Below are 15,484 nucleotides of genomic sequence, written 5' to 3' on the forward strand. Positions count from 1 at the left end.
AATCTTTCAGACAAGAACTCTCCCTTCTCTTCTCATTATTATCAGAAACATTTTTTCTGCCCATTTTATTTTAATATAATTTTATTGGGGTACTACAATTATAAATCATAATGAGATTCAGAGTAACAGAAACATGAATGCTCACAATATTTGGTGAATGTCCATTTTAGATAATGCTTAGATTTAGAAGATTCTTCTTTATTTAGAGCTGAAAACTTTACTTAGAGATTCTTTGGAATAGTCATACTTCTGTAGAAACAAGGAAAAATAGAAAAGAAACAGAGAAAGGAAGAGAGGAAAAGTATGGTGGAACATCAAATTATAATTTAAATTAATTTATAAACTTAAATAAAGATATTTTATTTTAAACAATAGAAATGTTATGACTCTGAAAACAAAAAAAATGTAAAATGTAAGCAAAGTAATGAAGAAAGGACTTGCTAATAAAATTAAAATGGAGAAGGAAAATAGAGGAAAAGGCATTGCTTTGACCTGAGGATGTTAGGTAGTTGGTCCCTAGTCTTGGAGGAAGAGTTTTATTTCTGAAACAGAGGTGATAAGACATAAAATATAAGAAAATATCAACCATGGAAATAAAAGAGAGAAACAGGGAAGAATGTTTTGTTGTATAATTGTTACGTAGCTAATTTTATTTTCATATTTCTCTGATGACTTTTTCTTTTATGTCTTCTCTCAATAGAATTTATTGTTCTGTGAAGTAATACTCACAGTTTAATGGTCCTTTTTGTGTGCTATAATTCTGAAAGTGTTATTTTTCTCTAATTTTCCAAATGTATTCATAATCTCCACAGTCCAGCTTTTGATTTAAGAATGATGAAGTTAAATTTATGATTTTTCTGTCTAACATGGTCATTACACAGTTGGAGATATAGTAATTGCTTTTTTGTTTTTCAAGTGTTAGTGGTTTCTGAACTATAAATAAACTGGATGTTCTCTAGTTTTTCATAAACAACTTCCATCTGGGGACCAAAATTATAATTGTTTTGGCTTGATACATATTTATGTATTTCAGCATCTGAAATCTATTAAAAGGAGAGATTTCATCTACCATGAACTGTTCCCAGCAACAAGTTACTGGATTTTTAAATAACTTCAAAGCACCCTGTTCATTTGTATTTTTGAGAGTAGTTATAACTTTTTAAAAACTATTTTAATGCTTAATTTATTCCTATAACAGCAAAAAATGGAGGCATAACTACAGATTATTTTTGTGGAAGATATCTCTTCACCTACAACATTTAGATTAGAAAATTGTGAAAATAGATATTAGAGATTATTTTCCACCTTTATTTTTTCTACCTTTAATGTTTTTTAAAATCTTTGTTTTTCTATTTATCAAAACTCTTTGAGCTAAAGAAACATTTGAAAGACCCATAACATCAATTAAAAAAGAATGATCTCAGCCAGGCGTGGTGGTGTACACCTGTAATCCCAGTACTTTGGAGGCTGGGACAGGAGTACTGTAGGTTCAAGGCCAGCCTAAGCAACTTAGCAAGATTCTCAACAACTTAATAGCATTCTGAAAATATAAAAGAAGTAAAAATAAAAAGGGCTAAGGGGGTAGTTCAGAGGTAAAATGTCCCTGAGTTCAATCCCCAGTAAAAAAAAAAATTTCTCAAAATTTATGTTATTCAAAATAAATGTTTTGATGTGAAAAACCTTCCAAATTTTATATATAATTATCTCTAAAATCCTTGAATGGACAATTCAGTATAAAAATAACATAGCAAGCTTCATGTCATTGTGTCACTTGAATGTTATCTTTGAATTAGAAATGCTTCTTGTGACCTTTTAAAGTTTCTATTATTAGTTTTTAACTTTATTTATTTTTTATTAATTTATTTTTTAAATTGGTGCATTGTAGTCATATACCAATCACATTGGAGTACAAGACTTGAGAGGATATACAAGCACACATCATCCAATTAGCCCTCCTCCAGCCCCCATCCCATTCCCTCCCCCTCCCTCCATCCCATGCTTCTTTGATGATTTACTTTGATACATTTGTTTATGTACCTCCTGCGTTTTAAAGAGGCTCCGTCCTCCAGTATTACATACCCTCTGATTGGTCACATTAGTTGCTTCGCTATAGGGCCCTTTCTATAGCTCAACCTCTTCCTGTTGCCCTTTTCCTCCTAGTTATTGCTGATTAAGAGAAGCGTCTGATTTATATTTTCTGCGATATTTCTCTGTGCATGCTGCGTTGCAAGTACCGATCCCACTCTTGATGGTCCCAGTAGTGGCCTGGCTACTCAGTGGACTGATCCAGACCTCGCTGGCTCAAGCAGCGGCCTTGCCTCATGGGAGGCCCAGTTCTGGTCTTGCTGGCCCCTGCACCGGTCTAACCCCTAAGCTGGCTTTGGTCCCGGCCTTGGAGGCCGCAGGAGTGAACTTGCCTCACGCCAGGCTCCGGTGCTGGCCATTGGCCCCTGCACCAGCCTAACTCCTTGGCAGGATTCCAATCCCGGCCTCGGAGGCCCCAGCACTGGCCTAGCCTCACAGCAGGCTCCAGTGCCAGCCTCGTTGGCCCCAGCACCGGCCTAACCCCTCGGCAGGTTCCGTTCCCGGCCTAGGAAGCCCCAGCACTGGCCATGTCTCACGGCAAGCTCCGATGCTGGCCTTGCCTCACGGCAGGCTCCGATGCCAGCCTCACTGGCCCCAGTACCGGTCTAGCCCTTCGGCAGGTTGTTATCCTGGCCTCGGAGGCTCCAGTACCGGCCTTGCCTCATGGCAGGCTTCGATGCCGGCCTCCCTGGCCCCAGCACCGGCCTAACCCCTTGGCAGGCTCTTATCCCGGCCTCAGAGGTCCCAGCACCGGCCTAACCCCTCGGCAGGCTCTTATCCTGGCCTCGGAGGCCCCAGTACCAGCCTTGCCTCAAGGCAGGCTCCAGTCCCGGCCTCGGAGGCCTTAGCACCGGCCTTGCCTCATGGCAGGCTCCAATGCCGGCCTCGCTAGCCCCAGCATCGGCCTCACCCCTCGGCAGGCTCCAATCCTGGCCTCGGATGCCCCAGTAACGGCCTTGCCTCATGGCAGGCTCTGGTGCCAGCCTCGCTGGCCCCAGCTCCGGCCTAACCCCTCAGCAGGTTCCGATCCTGGCCTCGGAGGCCCCAGCACTGGCCATGCCTCACGGCAGGCTCCGATGCCGGCCTCCCTGGCCCCAGCACTGGCCTAACCCCTCAGCAGGCTCTTATCCTGGCCTCAGAGGCCCCAGTACCGGCCTTGCCTCAAAGCAGGCTCCGATGCCGGCCTCGCTGGCCCCAGCACCGACCTAACTCCTCGGCAGGCTCTTATACTGGCCTCGGAGGCCCCAGTACCGGCCTTGCCTCAAGGCAGGCTCCAATCCCGGCCTCGGAGGCCCCAGCACCGGCCTAACCCCTTCGGCAGGCTCTTATCCTAGCCTCGGAGGCCCCAGCACCGGCCTTGCCTTATGGCAGGCTCCGATGCTGGCCTCGCTGGCCCCAGCACCGGCCTAACCCCTCGGCAGGCTCTTATCCCATCCTCGGATGCCCCAGTACCGGCCTTGCCTCAAGGCAGGCTCTTATCCTGGCCTCGGAGGCCCCAGCACCGGCTATGCCTCACGGCAGGCTGCGATGCCGGCCCCACTGGCCCCAACACCGGCCTAACCCCTCGACAGGCTCTTATCCTGACCGCAGAGGCCCCAGTATCGGCCCTGCCTCACGGCAGGCTCCGATGCCGGCTTCGCTGGCCCCAGCACCTGCCTAACCCCTCGTCAGGCTCTTATCCCATCCTCGGATGCCCCACTACCGGCCTTGTCTCAAGGCAGGCTCCAATCCTGGCCTCGGAGGCCCCAGCACCGGCCTTGCCTCACGGCAGGCTCCAATGCCGGCCTCGCTGGCCCCAGCACCGGCCTAACCCTCAGCAGGCTCTTATCCCGGCCTCGGAAGCCCCAGTACCCGCCTTGCCTCATGGCAGGCTCCGATGCCGGCCTCACTGGCCCAAGCACCAGTCTAACCCCTCGGCAGGCTCTTATCCTGACCTCGGAGGCCCCAGTACCGGCCTTGCCTCACGGCAGGCTCTGATGCCGGCCTTGCTGGCCCCAGCACCGGCCTAACCCCTCGGCAGGCTCTTATCCCATCCTCGGATGGCCCAGTACCGGCCTTGCCTCAAGGCAGGCTCCAATCCTGGCCTCGGAGGCCCAGCACCGGCCTTGCCTCACGGCAGGCTCTGATGCCAGCCTCGCTGGCCCCAGCACCGGCCTAGCCCCTCGGCAGGCTCTTATCCTGGCCTCGGAGGTCCCAGCACCGGCCATGCCTCACGGCAGGCTGTGATGCCAGCCCCACTGGCCCCAACACCAGCCTAACCCCTCGGCAGGCTCTTATCCTGACCATGGAGGCCCCAGTATTGGCCCTGCCTCACGGCAGGCTCCGATGCCAGCCACGCTGGCCCCAGCACTGGCCTAACCCCTCAGCTGACTCTTATCCCGGCCTCGGAGGCCCCAGCACCGGCCTTGCCTCACGGCAGGCTCCAATGCCGGCCTTGCTGGCCCCAGCACCGGCCTAACCCTCAGCAGGCTCTTATCCCGGCCTCGGAAGCCCCAGTACCCGCCTTGCCTCATGGCAGGCTCCGATGCTGGCCTCACTGGCCCCAGCACCAGTCTAACCCCTCGGCAGGCTCTTATCCTGACCTCGGAGGCCCCAGTACCGGCCTTGCCTCACGGCAGGCTCTGATGCCGGCCTTACTGGCCCCAGCATCAGCCTAACCCCTCAGCAGGCTCTTATCCTGGCCTCAGAGGCCCCAGTACCGGCCTTGCCTCAAGGCAGGCTCCGATGCCAGCCTCGCTGGCCCCAGCACCGGCCTAACCCCTCGGCAGGCTCTTATCCCATCCTCGGATGCCCCAGTACCGGCCTTGCCTCAAGGCAGGCTCCAATCCCGGCCTCGGAGGCCCAGCACCGGCCTTGCCTCACGGCAGGCTCCGATGCCGGCCTCACTGGCCCCAGCACCAGTCTAACCCCTTGGCAGGCTCTTATCCTGACCTCGGAGGCCCCAGTACCGGCCTTGCCTCATGGCAGGCTCTGATGCCGGCCTTGCTGGCCCCAGCACCGGCCTAACCCCTAAGCAGGCTCCGGTCCCGTCCTCGGAGGCCCCAGCACCAGCCTTGCCTCAAGGCAGGCTCCGATGCCGGCCTCGCTAACCCCAGCATCGGCCTAACCCCTCGGCAGGCTCTTATCCTGGCCTCGGAGGCCCCAGTACCGGCCTTGCCTCAAGGCAGGCTCCGATGCTGGCCTTGCTGGCCCCAGCACTGGCCTAACCCCTCAGCAGGTTCCGGACCTGACCTCGGAGGCCCCAGCATAAGCCTTGCCTCATGGCAGGCTCCAATGCCGGCCTCTCTGGCCCCAGCATTGGTCTAACCCCTCGGCAGGTTCCAATTCCGGCCACGGAGGCCTCAGTAGTGGCCTTGTCTCACAGCAAGCTCCGATGTCGGCCACTGGCCCCGGCGCCCGCCTAACCCCTCAGCAGGTTCCGATCACTGTCTCTGTGGTTATTATTTCAAAGGTTCCAGGTGTAATGTATCAGATTTCTGCCTCCCCTGAGGATTGGCCACTGGCATTGCCACTGCCTCCACTGTTTAAAATCCTTCCCAGGCTCTTTTTCCACTCTGAATGTTGTCCAGTGTTCCTAAGCATGCGTGATGGTAGCATTCGACATTTGGTGTAATTTCTCCAAAAAACTAAAGTTGGTAGGATCCGGTTTCTGCTTCTCCTGAATACAAGTCTCCACCACCATCGCGGAGAACTCTTTCAACACCGCATTTCTCCTTGGTCTCCGCTAAATTCTCTCCTTACAGGTGATGTCTGAGATTCTTAACAATATAGAGAAATAGCAGTCCTCTTTCACGGCGAATTTTTCCATAAGTTCCAGTGCATTTAGATAAGTTTTGTCTGCATCTCCAGTGTCCTGGCATCCATAACGGCTTTCTTACCTCCTCTCCGATATTTTTCTTTATCTTTTTCTGTTCTGGGCCCAGTTTCTCCAGGGGTCTGGCGTGCTACGCGCAGTTCGGCCTGGGGCCCAGAGTCCCGCGACCCGGGCCCCATCTGATGTGCCCCGCGCGCGACCCCCGCCCAGAACCCAGCGTCTTACTGGGCCCGGTTTCTCCAGGGGTCTGGCGTGCTACGCGCAGTTCGGCCCGGGGCCCAGGGTCCCGCGACCCGGGCCCCGGCTAGTTTTTAACTTTAGAGTTCATCATGTAAAATAGCAGCATATTGAAAAATCAAAAAATATTATTTTTTACAATGTTGAGCAACAGATATCTATATCTATATAGATATAGATAGATAGATAGGTAGATAGATAGATATAGATAGATATAGATATATATATAATTTTTTTTGGTGCATTGTAGTCACACATCACAATGAAATACAAGACTTGTGAGAATATACAAGCACACATCTTCCAATTAGCCTTTATCCTATCCCCAATTCTATATTCAACCAAAATCTGGTGTCCAGGGTTTCCCCGAGGAAAGCTTATCCTTATCGGCTGCTGCGATCGCCACTGTGACCGGGGCTGCTGCACTCTTAACTGTCCTCCTTCTGAGCAACAGATTTTAAATCAAGGAGGGAAAATTTATTTCACCAGATCAACATAAAAACAATGAGGTTTTCTTATTTCAAAAGGTACAAGTAGGGTGTATTCATTCGAGTCACCCCTCCATACCAGTCTGGTATGGAGCTGTACCTATCCTCTGTATTTCTATCTTTCTAATTAACTCCTTTAAATCTTAAAAAAAAAAAGGTACAAGTAACTCACATGATGCTAATGACACATGAGCATCCTCATCAGATAAAGATTAGTGTACATGCTCTGATAGTTTTTGAAAAACTTTTTAAGACCTTACCCATGTTATTTGGTGAAATTTTTTAAGCTAGACAACATATAAATACATATATATGTACCACTTTCAACAAGATCAGATAGCAAATAAAAGTCATATTTCCTACCTACAGATTAAATCTGTTTTGCCTCTGTGTACATTTACTTTCTGAAACGCCCAAATTGGTCTTATTTAAAAAAAATGGGTGATGGTTATTTAAGAACTAGATTAACCAATATTAACATGGTTACCCAGGTAACTTTTTTCCCCACGCGTTCTTTTCATTGAAAGTATAGCTGAATTGAAGAAAAAACCTCTCCTGTCTTTCAAGTTTCTGCTTGTGATAATTTCTTCCAATTCTACAAAATGCTTTATGTTACATTAGCTTTTTGGTCTTTATTGATCTGATCTGTAATCAGACCCAGACACTTAACCTTTCTGCTTTTTCTTATCTTCAAATGAGACATTCTAGATTAGACATTAAGCTGGTCTGTCAGTCAGCTTTGGGTCACTACAAGGAAATGCCCGAGAAAGCTAACTTTGTAAAGAGAAAAGGTTGACTTATCTCACAAATTTGGAGGTTCAAAGTCCTAGACTGGTGGAAGGAGGGATGTGTTTGCCTTCAGTGAAGGTGGTGGATCATGGCACATCTTTGTGGGAGTGTGTGTAGGAGCAAAGAGTCACATCTCAAAAAGAATCAGGGACAAAAGAAGATGGCCGGGGCCAAGTTTTCCCATTTTATAAAAATCATCTTGCAAATATTACCAAAGGGGTTGCACAAGAAATGCCTTGTGAATCCATTAACCTAAGGACATCCCACCATGATCCACCTCCCACCACCACTTCCTAATAGCACTGCTTTGGGAACCAAGACTTTAATCATAATGAACCCTTAGGGGACATTAAAATCATACCCAAATCATAGCAGCAGCTAGAATCTTCATGGTCCCCTCTGGAGATTTTGCCATCCTATACCTTAAAGTCTATTCTATGTCTATAATTATGACTCATGCTTTTAAAAAATTACAAGTTACAAATCTGTAAAAATTTTCCAGGATTGGGTTGGGAAAGAAGAGAAAGATTCTACCTGACCAAATATTCTTTGAAAAGAGATTAAATGAATATAGATTCATAGTGATATCCATTTTATAAAGAATCTGGTTCTATTAAAGCAAGTCACAATGTTTATTTTCTTCAAGGAGAATAATAACTGTTTAAAAGGAAAGCAATTATTGTAACAACAGGAATAACTTTTATTTTTAATAACAAGTAGTCTAACAAAAGAAAAAGCAACTATCTTCTTTTTAATAGAAGTTCTCCAGAATTCATCTTTTATGTAGGAGGTAACAGGCTACAAAGCACTTAGAAAAAGAAATTATTTAATTCATATTATATAATAGGTACAAGTGAAATAATAGTGAGTATGATGTAGTCATGGCCATTTCTTTGGTATCAGTAGAAAGGATTAGTAACTGAGCAAACATTAAGCAAGGTACAGGGCATAGTACAGTCAATGGTGGTAAATAAAAGGGGGTGGACTGCTTGAGAGACCTCCATGTTCACCAAAGAAAATATATAATTCTCAGGTTATTGAAACCAGAATTTGGAGAAAAGGTTAAAAATCAGAGAAGTGGTTTGTATTTCTATTTTCTCACGTTGCTTTTTGCAAATTGAAAACCGGGAGCTCTTTCTGTGTTCTTAAGCCCTCTGGTAGACACACAGGAACTATGAATTTTGTTTTTCCTGGACAAACATGGGACATGGTGACAGTAAAATGGCCTTAGGATGTAGTAAATTCCTATGTTTAAAAAAATCATCAGAATGCTCCGGGCGTGGTGGTGCAGGCTTGTAATCCCCGCGCTTGGGAGGCGGAGACAGGAGGATCGCGCAGGTTCGAAATCAGCCTCTCTGGCTTAAGACACCCTGTTTCCAAATAAAAGTAATATAAAATAGGTCTGGGAGTATAGCCGACAGGTAGAAGGGTTTCCAGGAACCCCAGTACCACCACCAAAAAACAAACAAACAAAAAAAACATCAGAATGAAATTGTTGTCTTAAGCCTTCAGCAGCAATAAAATATCTTGGACTACTAAACTTGAGCTAACCAAGGGACACTGGAAATCTTTATGCTGCCTACTGAGGTCTAATCCTACAAAATCTCATAAAACAGCACACTGCTTTTAAGAGATTTCAAAAAATAATAAACCAAAAACTCTGACATTACAGCACTAAAAAATTCACATTTTAAAAAATATTGATCTTTTAAAAATTCATTTAATCAGTCATCTCACAAACATTTCTCAAATGCCATTGTGAGTCAGGCACTGTACTTGGTATTAGCAGTTTAAAACAAAGCAACGTTTGGCGTGGTGGTGCATGCCTGTAGTCCTAGTGCTTGGGAGGCTGAGACAGGATGATCAAAGCCAGTGAAGACCTTCAGCAAGTTAGTGAGACTCTTTAAAGCCAAAGTATGGAACCAGCCAAGATGTCCATCAACAGATAAATGGATTACAAAACTATGGGATATATACACAATGGAATTTTACTCAGCCATAAAGAAGAACACAATTGCATCATTTACAGAGTAATGGATGGAACTGGAGAACATTACGTATGCTAAGTGAAATTAGTCACAAAAAGTAAGAAGTCAGATGCTCTCCCTAATATGTGCAAGCTAGGGAGAAAATGGGTCATAGGAAGAACTCTAGACAAAGAAGGAGATACTACAGATGAACAAATAAGGTGACCTGAGGGGATGGGAGGGGGAGAGGAGAAGAGAGAAATTCCCTAATGTACATGATGTACATTTACAATCATATCAAAGTCCTCGCTAAGCTGAACATGAGAAGGAGGGAGGGGGAGGGAATGGGGCCGGAATTGAGGAACGGCTAATTGGGTGATGTGTGCATGTATGCCTCTATTATCTTGTACCCATTAAGATGTATGACTACAATGTGCCAATAAAAAATTTAAAAACAACTTATGACTGAGGATTGAAATGCAGAATTGAAAAGATTTGATAGGCATAATGATTAAGCAGACTTAAAATATGTGTGGGAAAGGCCACGTTGTTTCAATAATATTTTTATAGGAATAAAAATACCAAATGGTCTGTGCCAAATATATGGATATTCTGTGATGCATGTGGAATTTGAGCCTGGAAAAGGAAGGGAACAGACACCAAAGTGAGGCAAAAGCTCTGAGGCGGAGCTGCAGGTGCTGCTCACCTGTTCAGCTGCAGTCCTTCTAGGGTGGTAGCCATTTCTAGCAGTGGGATTGTCTTAGTCCATTGGGGCTGCTATTCAAAAATACGATGAACTGGGTAGCTTATGAGAAAGAGAAACTCTTTTTCACAGTTAAGGAATCTGGGAAGTGCAAGATCAAAGTGTCAGTAGATTCACTGACTGGTGAGCACCATTCTCTTTTCACACATGGCATCTGCTTACCGTGTCCTCCCTCCCTCACATGATTGAAGGGCAAGAGTCTCGTTTATAAAGGCATGACTCTCATTCATGAGATCTCCATCTTCAGTGGAGTGATTATAATCACTTCTCATAAGCCTTATTCCCTAATACCATCTCCTTGGAAGTTAGGATTTTAACATATAAATCTGGGCCACACAGACATTCAGAAGATGGCAGAGGTGTTGAGGAAACTAAAACATCAACTTTTTCCAAGCAAACCATTGCTCAGATTGGCTGACCTTTTCTCTCCATTCCTGGCTGTGCTAATTGATCTCTAATAGTCCTGATGTGAGCTGAGCACCAGCCTCTTAGTTTGAAACCTGAAATGTCCTTCTGTGATTCTGGGCATAGCCCAGTCATTCTGGATCCTGTCCTGGGAAACAGCACCTGATGCGGGCTTTGGCCACACATGGCCTGTTAGTTAGCCAGTGGGTGCACAAGGAGGAAGAAGCCCCCCAGGTGCATCAGGTGCCATGTCCCTGCAGGAGATCTTCTGAACTTATATCTCTATTCCAATCCCAGTTTGAGGGCAGTGGGATGGGCAAAGAGGTAAATTATCATTAAAAAAATAAAGGGAGGAGTATGAGGTTAGAATCTTGTTCTAAAGCCAGTATATAAACATAATTTAAGTAAACTATTTATAATCATGCAGAAATGCCCGTGTTTTTTAGCAAATAATAGAACAGACTACAAAGTAATATGTAAATGATATTTTGAGAGAAAGTACCCTATAATTCGAATGCATAAATATATGTGATCATGGGAAGATTCATCAAAATGTTTACTGACAATCATTTGGGAATAAGCGTAAAAGCATTTTCCCTTATATTTTTATATCTTTTAGTTATTTTTGTTATTTCAGTAAGGCATTTATATAAGCATGTTATATGAACTAAGCAAGAGAAAATGAATGTTGTTCTGAGTAACAATTATCTCCATTTTGATTTCTGAAAGGTGGTCATCTTACACCTCTAGGGTTATAATTTCACTGGAATTTTTATTGTTAAATAAAAATGCATGTGGGAACAACATCTCTGCTTCCATCAAGTGAGAAAGAAAATGTTTCTAAAATCCATTTTAGGCAAAATAAAGTCATAGTCTATTCCATCCAGTGTCCTTTGCCAATAGGTATAATAAAATAAAAGTATAAATATGCATTATCCCCCTGAATTTCTCCTTTTCAAGTGCACCATCAAGCACATTTTGTAGACCTCCTGGCTTTTCTTATTTCAGAACACCAGATGGACATAGAAGCACACAGTGTGCTAGAAACACTTACTTCTCCTACTCAATATTTGTACAAATTCTACTCCATAATTTCCTTTAAATGTACTGTAGCCAATGCCATTGTGGAGTTAACTCAATGCCAACAAATCTAATGGTTGGCAATTATTAAAATGGAAGCTAAGCTACAGACACGTAACTGAGATCGTCAAGATGCTGACTCTGGTCAGTTTATATCTTTGAGTATTTCCTACTACTGAGAACCAAGTGGTGATGCCATTACTTGGCAAAACTTGTGTTTGGCATGAAGACAGGGCCAGGTCTGGAATCCTTGTTGGAGGTTTACTTGTCGATTGTATTAGTATCTGCCTTTGACATAGATGCCCATACTATACCATGGATTTCATTCAAAGTAATGTTTTTTCCTGAAATTCTTTCTTTTAAAATTTTATTAAATGACAGTGAGATTCATAGTGATACATTCATATATGCATATAAGATTATTTGGCCTCTTTCCATCCTCATACATTCCCATACATTCCCAGATCTCTGAAACTCTCTTGTTAATATGATACTTGCATTCCATGATCTGCTCTTTTAATATTTTTTTCTGTACCGGGTATAGAATCCAGGGGCTTTCTATCTCTTAGCTACAGCCCCAGCCCTATTTTTTATTCTTTATTTTGAAACAGGGTCTCACTGAGTTGCAAAGGGCTTCACTAAGTAGATGAGGCTGTGTGTGGAATGGAATCCTCTAGTCTCAGCCTCCCAAATACTGGGACTACAAGTGTGTCTTTTAAATTTTTAATAAAAAATCCTAAGTGAGTTGGTAAGGAGGAACTTTAAAACAAACCCATTTGGAAAAGATTGCTCATTCTTTTAAGATGGGTATGAAAGAATCTAGTATTTATCCTCTTTTCCCAGAAAACTGCATCATGTTAACCCTAATGGTAAATTCTTTGTGTGCTGTTCTGGGGATAGAATCCTGGGGCATTTTACCTCTGAACTACACTCCTTGCTCTAATTTTTTAATTTCTTTTTATTTTGAAACAGGGTCTCGCTAGGTTGAAAATGGCCGCCTCACTAATTTCCTGAGGCTACTTGCAAACCTACCATCTTCTTGTGTCAACCTCCCAAGTACTGAGATTAAAACATGTGTGCCATCATACTCAGCTCCTAATATTAAATTCTTAAGTATTCTGAATGCAAAATACTTTTACCATCTTACCCCTCTGTATTAAAAACAACAAGAACAATGATCACAGTGATCTGCAAATGTAGTAATAATTTAAAAAAGTTTTTTTACTGGTGCATTGTAGTCATACATCTTAATTGGATACAAGATGGTAGAGGCAAACATGCACACATCACTCATTTAGCCCTTCCCCAGTTCCCACCCCATTCCCTCCCTCCTCCCCACTTCTCATGTTTGGCTCAGTGATTGACTTGGATATGTTTCTGAATATACAGCATGTACATTAGTAATTATTTAAAGAGTGGCACCTTTCTGAGTGTAGATAAATGAAATGCCAAGTTGTGCCACCTGGACAGAGTCTCAGAAACAGTGATATCAGTGTTGCCAATGGTTTTCAGAAGTTCAGTCTAAGATTCTCATAATCTAATAAGCTTAAGCTACTCCTAGGTTATACAACTATTACTTATTAACTGCTTTAGACTTATACATAATTTACACCCATCCTATGGGGCCCTTGCCACTCCCAAATCTTTGATAGATGAAAACTAATATAATAAACTAACCAGGAATTAAAAAGCGACCTTTTCTTTTTTTTACAGATTCCAGGCAAGTGCTTTCTGAGGGTAGTTGTTTCACCATTGCAGTCAAAAGGTAAGTCTAATACAAAGAACTTTAGATAAGACAGATACAGGGCGCAGATTTATAAAAGAATACTGGGACAGATAATGAGAAAAAAGCATCATTCAGAGGCTCCGTCTCAAGTAACAAATTTAAGACTATTGCACCACAAATATTAACACTTTTTTGTTTTACACACACACACACACACACACACACACACACACCACTGCTATGTAATCCTCTGATTTTATTGGCTATTATGGCTGGTGTGTGTGTGTGTGTGTGTGTGTGTGTGTGTGTGTGTGTGTGTGTGTGTTGAATCATGACTTCTGAAGCAAAAGAGGACTTCAAGGCATAACATGATCCAATCTTCCTACTTTTTGGATGCAGAAACTCAGAACTTAAGTAATGATTTGCCCACAGTCACACAACCAGTTAATGACAGAGTCTGGCCTAGAAATCAGGAAGCCTGACTCAGTGAAGTCTGCTCTGGCTGCAAATCCAGTGTCCACGGATCACCGAGATATCATTTTGTAAACTACTTGTTGAAGTCATTAAGGCTCTTTACTCCTTGAGCATCTTAGAAGCAATTTTAGAAGTAGTACCCTAATAGGCCATAAGAATTAGTGAAGTTTTTCAAAGTGCCCCTTTTAGTCCTTGAAGGAAGTTTACTAGCAAAGATAATCTAGTTCTTTGTATCCAAATCAGCACAAAATACCACATATTTTGGAACCAAGAACATCATCCTACGAAAGAATGCTTCTGAAAAAAAACCCTAAGTTACAAACAGATGGTTGTGTATCTTAGAAACACAAAGAAAGAGAGCTTGTTTTCAGTGGAATTATTAAAAAGCAACATAGCATGACTATTTTTTTCTTTCCTTATCTAAAAGAGTTTCTAAATTTTTGATAAGGGGTATGCTGCAAAAATTTAAATGTTTCTAGGTCTCAACAAAGCATCAAATGTTCTTTTGTGATAGAAGGGGGAAAGAGTAGATAAGTATTATTACAGTTGTACACATTTAGCCCTGGATATGTTCTAAGATCCCCCCCCCCAATGGATGCCTGTAAATACAGATCAAACCAAATTCTATCTAAACTGTATTTGTCCTGTACTTGCATACCTATAAGAAAGCATCTTGAGCATCTTAGAAGCAATTTTAGAAGTAGTACCCTAATAGGCCATAAGAATGTTTAATTTATAAGTTGGACAGAGTAAAATATTAACAATAGCAACTAATAAAAATAGAACAATTTGAACACACAGTAGTAAAAGTTACATCTCTCTGACTCTTATAATCTTCCCAATTTTATTTTTGTAATTATATCTATATTAATGTAAAATCATTATTTAAACTAAAAAAACAGAATTTAAACAAACTGTAACAAGTTTAAACAAGGTATGAGGTTGTTTTTCTAAGCACGTGCCACAAATACCATTCATCTTCCACAGAGCTGTGAAAATTTAACCTTTTCTCTTAATATTTATAATTAAAAGAATTTTAGATTCAAGTTTATAGACTTAGTTTTTCATCTTTAAAATTGGATATAATAATGTCAGGCACGGTGACGCAAGCTTGTAATCCCCTCGCTTGTGAGGCGGAGACAGGAGGATCATGCAGGTTCAAAGCCAGCCTCACTGGCTTAAGAGACCCTGTTTCCAAATAAAAATGTAAAAAATAGGTCTGGGAGTGTAGCCCGGAGGTAGAAGGGTTTCCAGGAACCCTAGTACCACCAAAAAAAATTGGGTATAATAATGCCAGGCGTGGTGGTACACGCTTGTAATCCGCATGCTTGGGAGACAGAGACAGGAAGATTGCACAGGTTCGAAGCCAGCCTCACTGGTTTACGAAGCCCTATTTCCAAATAAAAAATATATATAAAATAGGTCTGGGAGTATAGCCCGGAGAAGGGTTCCATTCCCAGTACCACCAAAAAAAAAAAATTGGAGGTATAATAATATTTCCTGTCTAATATACTGAAGTTGAATGAGATAATGCTTTAAAGATCATCAGCACAGTTCTAGGTACAAAGAGCTTAATATTTGTTGAATTAGCAGCCCACTTATAACATTTTAAATGATATTTGTTTTAATTCTGATTTTTTTTTTTTTTTGTGGATC

This window comes from Muscardinus avellanarius (assembly GCF_963383645.1).
Source record: "Muscardinus avellanarius genome assembly, chromosome: 3".
NCBI lineage: Eukaryota > Metazoa > Chordata > Mammalia > Rodentia > Gliridae > Muscardinus > Muscardinus avellanarius.